We start from the raw sequence: 7908 nt of genomic DNA, 5'->3' as shown, positions 1-7908 counted from the left end.
AAGAGCAGGAGACTTGCAAAATCGCCAAGAGGCAGTGACCCGGGGAAAGGCAAGAAACTCCACCACCAAAATCAGAACGGGACAGGGCAGTGGGTCTGAGGACTCGAGGAAGAAATCAGAGAGCGTCCCTGAAGCTGCTGAAACTTTTTGGAGCTATCCAACAGGGTGGAGAGGTTGGAGAAATGCTCCTGAGTATTTACAGCTCATATAGTCAATCAGAAGAGAACAAGGAGAATAGAGAAAAGAATCAATCAATTGTATTTACTGAGCACTTACTGTGTGCAGAGCACTGTACTAAGCGCGTTGGAGAGTACAACCTGGGAAGAGCCAGACTTTTGCGAAGCTAAGATTGACTGTCCCCTCTCAGGGTGGCACCTGGAGAGTTTCCAGTACTCTACCAGTCTTGGCTACAGGAGGGAAAGTCAAGCAGAGACATACCACTCCATTCCTAGCTTGGCCAGTGGCTTGGGAGTGGAAGGCAACCTGCTACAAGTCAAAACTCACCCACGCTGGGCCGCAGCAGCGGCATGGGAGAGAGTCGTGGGCAGAGACTCAAATTTATTGCGCAGAAGGAGGCGATGGTAAACCACTTCTGTATTTTTACCAAGAAAACTCTATGGATACACTACCAGGACGATTGCAGAATAAGAGCAAGGCGTTTCGGGACAGATGTGTCCGGGGTGTCGCTATGGGTCAGAAACAACTCGACCACATAAGACAAGACAAGATTGACTTCCACAGGGCAAGTACAAAGTCTTGGAGAGGAGCCGTGTCTTAGTCCCACTTGCATATTTTTCTCCCAGCTCTTCATGCAGTGCTCTGCCCACAGTAAGTGCCTAATAAATACTATTATTCTGACTGTTCAGTACCGGCCTCCCGTGCACAGGTAGGGCACAGGGGCCCACTCTACAGGGGCCATAGAAGCGACGGTGCGAACTGCTGCCTGAGCAGGAGTCCCCAGACCTGTTCACCCCAAGTGTCTGACAAAACCTGAGCGGTTCCACCGGAGGTTCAAAAGATCCAAAATGGTAGCTTTCTGGCCCTCTAAAATCTTTTCTCCTTATCGTCTTTGCAGTAACAAAGCATGATGAATGTGACGTTCCCGGAGAAAAACCAATCAGGTCTGTGTCTGGTGGAATGTGAGTTCACTGACCCAAAGGGAACTAAAGAAAACTCGCACTCAGCACAGCCTGAGATCTGAAGCATGGACTTCTCACAGGTGGCTGTGTTTACTCATCCATTTTTTTAATCAATCTCCACATCCTGCTGGGCCAAAGAACTAGACCAGAATAGAACTCTCATTATTATCATTATCATCAACAATATTAACAATAATACTTATGGTATGTTTTAAACTCTTACAGTGTGCCAAGCACTAGGGTAGATACAATCTATGCATGTCAGGCACAGTCCCTGTTCCACATGGCGTTCAGGGTCTAAGGGGGAGGGAGAACAGATGATAATAATAATAATAATGTTGTTATTTGTTAAACGCTTACTATGTGCAGAGCACTGTTCTAAGCGCTGGGATAGACACAGGGTAATCAGGCTGTCCCATGTGAGGCTCACAGTCTTCATCTCCATTTGACAGATGAGGAAACTGAGGCCCAGAGAAGTGAAGTGACTTGCCCACAGTCACACAGCTGACAAGTGGCAGAGCCTGGATTCGCTATCTTAACCCCATTTTTAAAGATAAGGAAATTTAGGACCAGGGCAGTTAAGTGACTTGCCCGAGGTCACACAGCTGGCAAGGGACAGAATGGAAGAAGAACCCGAGTCTCCTGACTCCCAGGTCCATGCTCTTTCCTCTAGGCCGCATTACTTCAATATTCCATTCCAATCTTGGGCAGTGGCTAGGGAATGGAAGGCAATCTGCTACAAGTCAAAGCTCACCTGTGCTGGCCAGCAGCGGCATCGGAGGGAGTCAAGGGCGTAGACTCGGGATTACTGAACGGAAGGAGGCAATGGCAAATCGCTTCGGTATTTTTACCAAGAAAACTCTACGGACCCACTACCAGAACGATCGCAGATGGAGGAGAGGTGTTCTGGGAGAGCCGTGCCCATGGCGTCACTATGGGTCGGACACGACTCGACGGCATAAGACAACAAGATAAGGGTTAAGCTCTTGCAAGAAGGTTTATATTAAGCCCTTGGGAGAAAAACCAAAGAAGATGCCACACAGTCACTACCTACATGGCCAGCAAAAGCCGAGTGACACCAAGAACCTTTCTAAATCCCACAGACTTGGGAGAGAGGAAAGAGGTCAGCAGCCCAAGAAAAATGGTATTGAAAGAGCACTTACTGCAGACAACACACTGTCCTAAGAGCTGGAGAGAGTACGGCAGAAGTTCAAGGCACTTTGTCTATCCTCTAGTCCGTAAGCTTCCTCTGGGCAGAGAATGTGCCTACCAATCGTCCTTCATTATATTCTCCCAAGCATTTAGTATAGTGCTCTGCACACAGTAAGCGGTCGGTAAATGCCATTGATTAAGTTTACAACCTGACAGGGAAAAGAGACAGAGAATTACCGGTAGGAAAAAAGAAAAGAAAAGTAGGTAGATAAGTGCTTAAGTAGTAGAACGGTATACAAAATGCTACAGGTGGCTGGAGTGTCTAAGTGCTAAAGGTGTTGGGGGAGAATATGAGAATATGAAATGGGGAGAAGAAAATCTCTCCTCCCTGTCCATTCTTAATTTTCCCTCTAGACTTTAAGCCCACTGTGGTCAGGGAATGCAGCGTGGCTCAGTGGGAAAAGCCCGGGCTTGGGAGTCAGAGGTCATGAGTTCGAATCCCAGCTCTGCCACTTGTCAGCTGTGTGACTGTGGACAAGTCGCTTTGCTTCTCTGTGCCTCAGTTCCCTCATCTGTAAAATGGGGATTAACTGTGAGTCTCACATGGGACAACCTCATTACCCTGTATCTCCCCCAGCACCTAGAACAGTGCTCTGCACATAGTAAGCGCTTAACCAATACCAACATTATTATTACCAACTCTTTTATATAGTACTCTCCCAGGCACTCGGCACAATGCTCTGCACACTCTCACCCACAACCTGCCTCTGGCCTGGAACACTTCCCTCTTCTTATCCGACAGACCACTACTCTCCCCCACTTCAAAGCCTTACTGAGGACACATCTCCTCCAAGAGACTTTCCCTAAGCCCTCCTTTCCTCTTCTTTCTCTTATCCATCTCTCCTCCCAGCATATCTGTCACTCTGTGGCTCAGTGGAAAGAGCCTGGGCTTCGGAGTTAGAGGTCACGGGTTCGACTCCCGGCTCTGCCACTTGTTCATTCGATAGTATTTATTGAGCGCTTACTATGTGCAGAGCACTGTACTAAGCGCTTGGAATGAACAAGTCGGCAACAGATACAGTCCCTGCCGTTTGCAGTCTAATCACTTGTCAGCTGTGTGACTGTGGGCAAGTCACTTAACATCTCTGGGCCTCATTTACCTCATCTGTAAAGTGGGGATTAACTGTGAACCTCACGTGGGACAATCTGATTACCCTATCTACCCTAGCGCTTAGAAGAGTTCTCTGCACATAGTAAGTGCTTAACAAATACCAACGTTATTATTATCTTTTTGTATTGTCTCCTCCTGTAGACTGTAAGCTCACTGGGAGCAGGGAATGTGTCAGTTCTGATGTGGCATTATACCCTCCTGAGCATGTAATGCAATGCTCTGCACGCAATAAATGCTTCATAAATGCAGTTGGCTGACTGAATGATTTTCCAGACTCGGTCCACCTCCATTTCCCACAACTGTCCTCACAGCTCCCATAAGGTCAAGCCCTATTCTCCCCCTTCGTCCTGTGTCATCCCGCTGTTGGCTCTTCAGTAGAAGGGCCACCCTTACGGCCACCTTCGACTTCCATAATCCAGACAGCCGCAGGCCCGGATCCGATTCCCATGGGACCTGAAGTTCCACACCCTTCTGAGGAGTTATGCTGGTCAAACTGGCTTTCTGTCTGCTCGGAACATTTCACTTTTCCATGATGGATTCTGTCCCAGTGGCGTTCTTCACAGGGGGCGATACATTTTGGTCTGGGGTGGTGGCAACTGATTTAGACCGTTAGTCCTCGTATTTAAATCAACTGCGATGCGTCTCCTTGAGGAGGTGATAAGTCAGATTCAATAGGCCCTATATCTGGTTCAGGGGATGATGGATCTGAGTCAAGGTGCTGAATCTGGTTTAGCAGGTGATCTATTTCCATTTCCAGTGAGTAATTATTTTTTAATGGGTGATATATCCTTTACTGGATGAGGAATATTCAATCCCCGATAACTGTGTATTTATTTCATCACGCTCCGTATGCACGGGGCCATTAATATACATCTCGACATTTAATGTATCCATTTTAACAGGCCATATATCCACTCTCTTTCGGAATTTTGGAACTGAACGGCAGCTCATAAAATGCCACTTCATTAAGAATCAACAGGAATAACCCAACCAGAACAATTTTTATCGATAAAGGTTGGACAGAGAAATACCAAGTTCACTTATCACTTCTTACACGGGAATGAGACAATGAAATCTTCACTGGGAGATCCTGCATGTCGAGAATGCACTCAATCTTGTCAAAGATAACACCGCCGTGGAAATATAGGGCCCCGCTGCTATGTATACCAGAGGAGGAAGTTCCAAACAGTTGTGCTGCTTCAGCACTCTCCACTGAGGCCGCGCTATGTGCCAAGATCTTTGGGGTTTTTTTCCTAATTATGGTGCTTATTAATTATATTTATCAAGCGCTCGCTAGGTGCTAAATCCCAGGGTAGATATAATAATAATAATAATGATATTTGTTAAGTGCTTACTCTATGCCAAGGACTGTGCCTGGGGAAGCAGCTTGGCTCAGTGGAAAGAGCATGGGCTTGGGAGTCAGAGGTCATGGGTTCGAACCCCGGCTCTGCCACTTGTCAGCTGCGTGACTGTGGGCAAGTCACTTCACTTCTCTGGGCCTCAGTTCCCTCATCTGTAAAATGGGGATGAAGACTGAGCCTCGGGTGGGACAATCTGATTACCCCGTATCTACCCCAGCGCTTAGAACGGTGCTCGGCACATAGTAAGTGCTTAACAAATACCAACATCATTATTATTATTACTAAGGGCTCGGGTAGATATGAGATAAGTTAGAAAGTCCCTGTTGCACAAGAGGCTCAGAGTTAAAGTAAGTAGAAGAGGAGGTAGCACATTCCCATTTTACAGATGAAGGATCTAAGGCCCAGAGAGGTTAAGTGACTTACCAAAAGTCACACAGGAGGCTAGAAGCCAAGCTGGGTCCAGGACCTGGGTCTTTTGATTTCCAGACCCAGGGTCTTTCCAGGAAACTGTACTATTATTATTATCATATTACTAAGTTACCTATTCCAGCTACCTCAAGCTACCTCCAGCTACCTGTGTGACTTGCCTTATTTCTGCGGAGACGATTCCAAGGTTTGGTTCAGTTCATGCACAGAGGTACGACGGAGGGATGAGCTACGGTAGTAGCAAGATGGAACCCAGGAGTGGATAGAGAGGCAGCAGGAGCCTGGAGCCGAAAGGGGAGGCGATGGAGAGCTCTGAAAGCCCCGGTCAGATGTTGGCCCTAAATCCAGAGGGCAGAGTTTGGCCACAGGAGAGTGGTGGGGAGTAGAGTGACATGTGACAGCGGTTGGGGTGGAGACTGAGTTCCCCAGCAGTGAGCTGAGCAGTTTGGTTAGAAAGGAACTGGGATTGAACTCAACAGGTGAAGGTGAAGGTACCTTGGCTCGAGATAAGCAGGGGTGGACCCAGCAGCGGAGAGTGAACGTGGCCTAGTGGAAAGAGCACAGGCCTGGGAATCAGAGGACCTGGGTTCAAATCCCAATTCTGCCTCTTGTGCTCTGTGATCCCGACTCTGCTGTCTGACCATGGGAGAGTCACTTCACTTCTCTGGGTCTTAGTTTCCTCATCTGCAAAATGGGGATTAAGACCGGGAGCCCTGTGTGGGCCAAGGACTGTGTTCAACCCGATTATTTTGTATTTAGTGCTTAGTACAGTGCCTGGCACATAGTAAGTGCTTAACAAATACCACAATTATTATTAAGCAGCCCTCTTGAGGTCCCCTAACTGCTCCCTGTTGACCATTTGCTAGCTTCCACCCCTTCCTCTTCCCTGTGGGACTACAGTTATGCAATAAGAGGGCTCATTATTTTTTATGCATTCAATTCTCCACCCTGAAGGACCCCAGAGTGCTGGATATGCTCTCCTTCTCTCTCCTTTACTTATTTAATCGTGTCTAGAGCAGTTAGATACCATCAAGTGTCACCATAAATAAGTTAAAAGAGAAAGGGAGGCTGGAGAAATAAGGTTGGACAATGGCCAGGGGCAGGTACAGCTTCTTCCAAGAGACCCAAGAGCCTGTGGGAGGGATGTTCTGCCACCCAGGAAGTGATGTCAGCTCAAAGCCCAAAGGAGAGCTGCAATTCTAGTCCCACTGGCCCCTAGAGTCCCTGCTGGGGTTCAGCCCTGCACCACCAAGCCTAGAACTGGAAAACATTTGCCGAATTCACTGTGTGGCTGAAGATCAGGGAAAGAAAGAGCAGTGGTGACTTCCAGGGTGCTCTTCTCGGGAGTGGGGTCAAGGCAATGGCAACATGGAGGTTGACCATCACCCTCTTACCCAGGAGGGTCCAAAAGGGAAGGACTCCGTCCTGGGGAAGAAGACTCTGACGAAGGCTCCTCTCTCCTGCCCCATCCTTTTCCCAGAACCACTGGTCCTGCCATTTTCTAACCAGCGAAATCCCACTCTTATCAGCGTCACCGCAGCGACACCACTGAACAAGTTACCACTCACTTGAATTGGTGACCAGAGCTGGGGCTCATGGTTGGGATTCTGCAGTCCCATTTCCTGGAGTTTATCCACAAAACCTGCAGGGGGGCACAGAGTAACCCCTTCCCTGGGACCACATGCTGGCAAATTAGAACAGTTTGGGGATGATTTTCCTACATAGATGGCCCCTCGTAGAGAAACTAGTGAAGAGAATTTTGTGATTCGGGATTGGCAGCACTTTAGGCAGTGGAGTCACTGCCACTTGGATTCCCCCCCGGCCCGGCAGTGCAGTTTCCTCTTGCCCACCACTCGGTCCTTCACTCGCCTCTTGCCTGGCATCAATTGATGCCCAGAGAGGAGTTCATTCATCTGGCCATCCAAGAACTTCCTAGCAGGGAAGGGGAAGCTGCTATGAAGCAAAGTTTAGGCTGGTGAACTTTGTGGGCTGGTACTTGTTTACAAGGCCTTTAGAGTCCCAGAGCCTTTAAAGACCCTCTGAAGGAGCTACAGAATTGATTTTGTTGAGAGGCTACTTGGTCCCTGGAAGCATAAGAGTGACATGTAGAAGCTGCAGCCAAGAGAATATTCATTGTAGATTTCATTAATTTGCACAGAGAGCCCCAGGTCCAGTCACTTAGTGGCTCTTTTTGTTCAGGGCTGGAGGAGAAAGGGAGGAAAACGGGGAACCACATTCCTCTCAAAATAAATTATTCCTGAAAGAAAACCTTGAAAGCAAAACACACAGTCTGGATCACTAAATTATGGAACTTAGACAGGTAATTTAATCTTTAAAGCTGTGCAGCGCAGGACGGATCGTCAGATGACTTTGGAGCTACAAGAAAACGTAAAGGCAGGGAGTGACATTTCTAAAAGTGGGGCTACCTGCCCTTTTTGTCCTGGCTCTCAAAGACCAGCTCTGGCACCAAGGAGGCCGGCCACCCCGGCACCCTCTTTGGCCAACCAGGTAGAAGCAGTGCAGTGTACGCCCCACTAAAAGGAGGGGATCTGGGGAGGGGGCATGTCATTAACACGCTTCTGTTGTTCTTCCCGCTGATGCTTACCCTCCAGCCATTTCTGCCTTTAAAAATCCCAGGCGACAGATACCGCTGTCAAAA

At 48.2% G+C, this 7908-nt stretch overlaps 1 non-coding gene across 1 annotated transcript; it reads left to right on the top strand.

Annotated features, from left to right (window-relative positions):
• The first annotated feature begins 357 nt into the window (after positions 1 to 357).
• On the top strand, positions 358 to 494 carry LOC114816349. Its single transcript, XR_003764112.1, has one exon. It is a non-coding gene; the product is annotated as a small nucleolar RNA SNORA7 (small nucleolar RNA).
• The last annotated feature ends 7414 nt before the right edge of the window (positions 495 to 7908 follow it).

The sequence above is a fragment of the Ornithorhynchus anatinus genome, chromosome 13 (assembly GCF_004115215.2).
Source record: "Ornithorhynchus anatinus isolate Pmale09 chromosome 13, mOrnAna1.pri.v4, whole genome shotgun sequence".
NCBI lineage: Eukaryota > Metazoa > Chordata > Mammalia > Monotremata > Ornithorhynchidae > Ornithorhynchus > Ornithorhynchus anatinus.
Note: the sequence above shows the minus strand (reverse complement) of the source record. Positions and strands in the feature narration are given on the sequence as shown.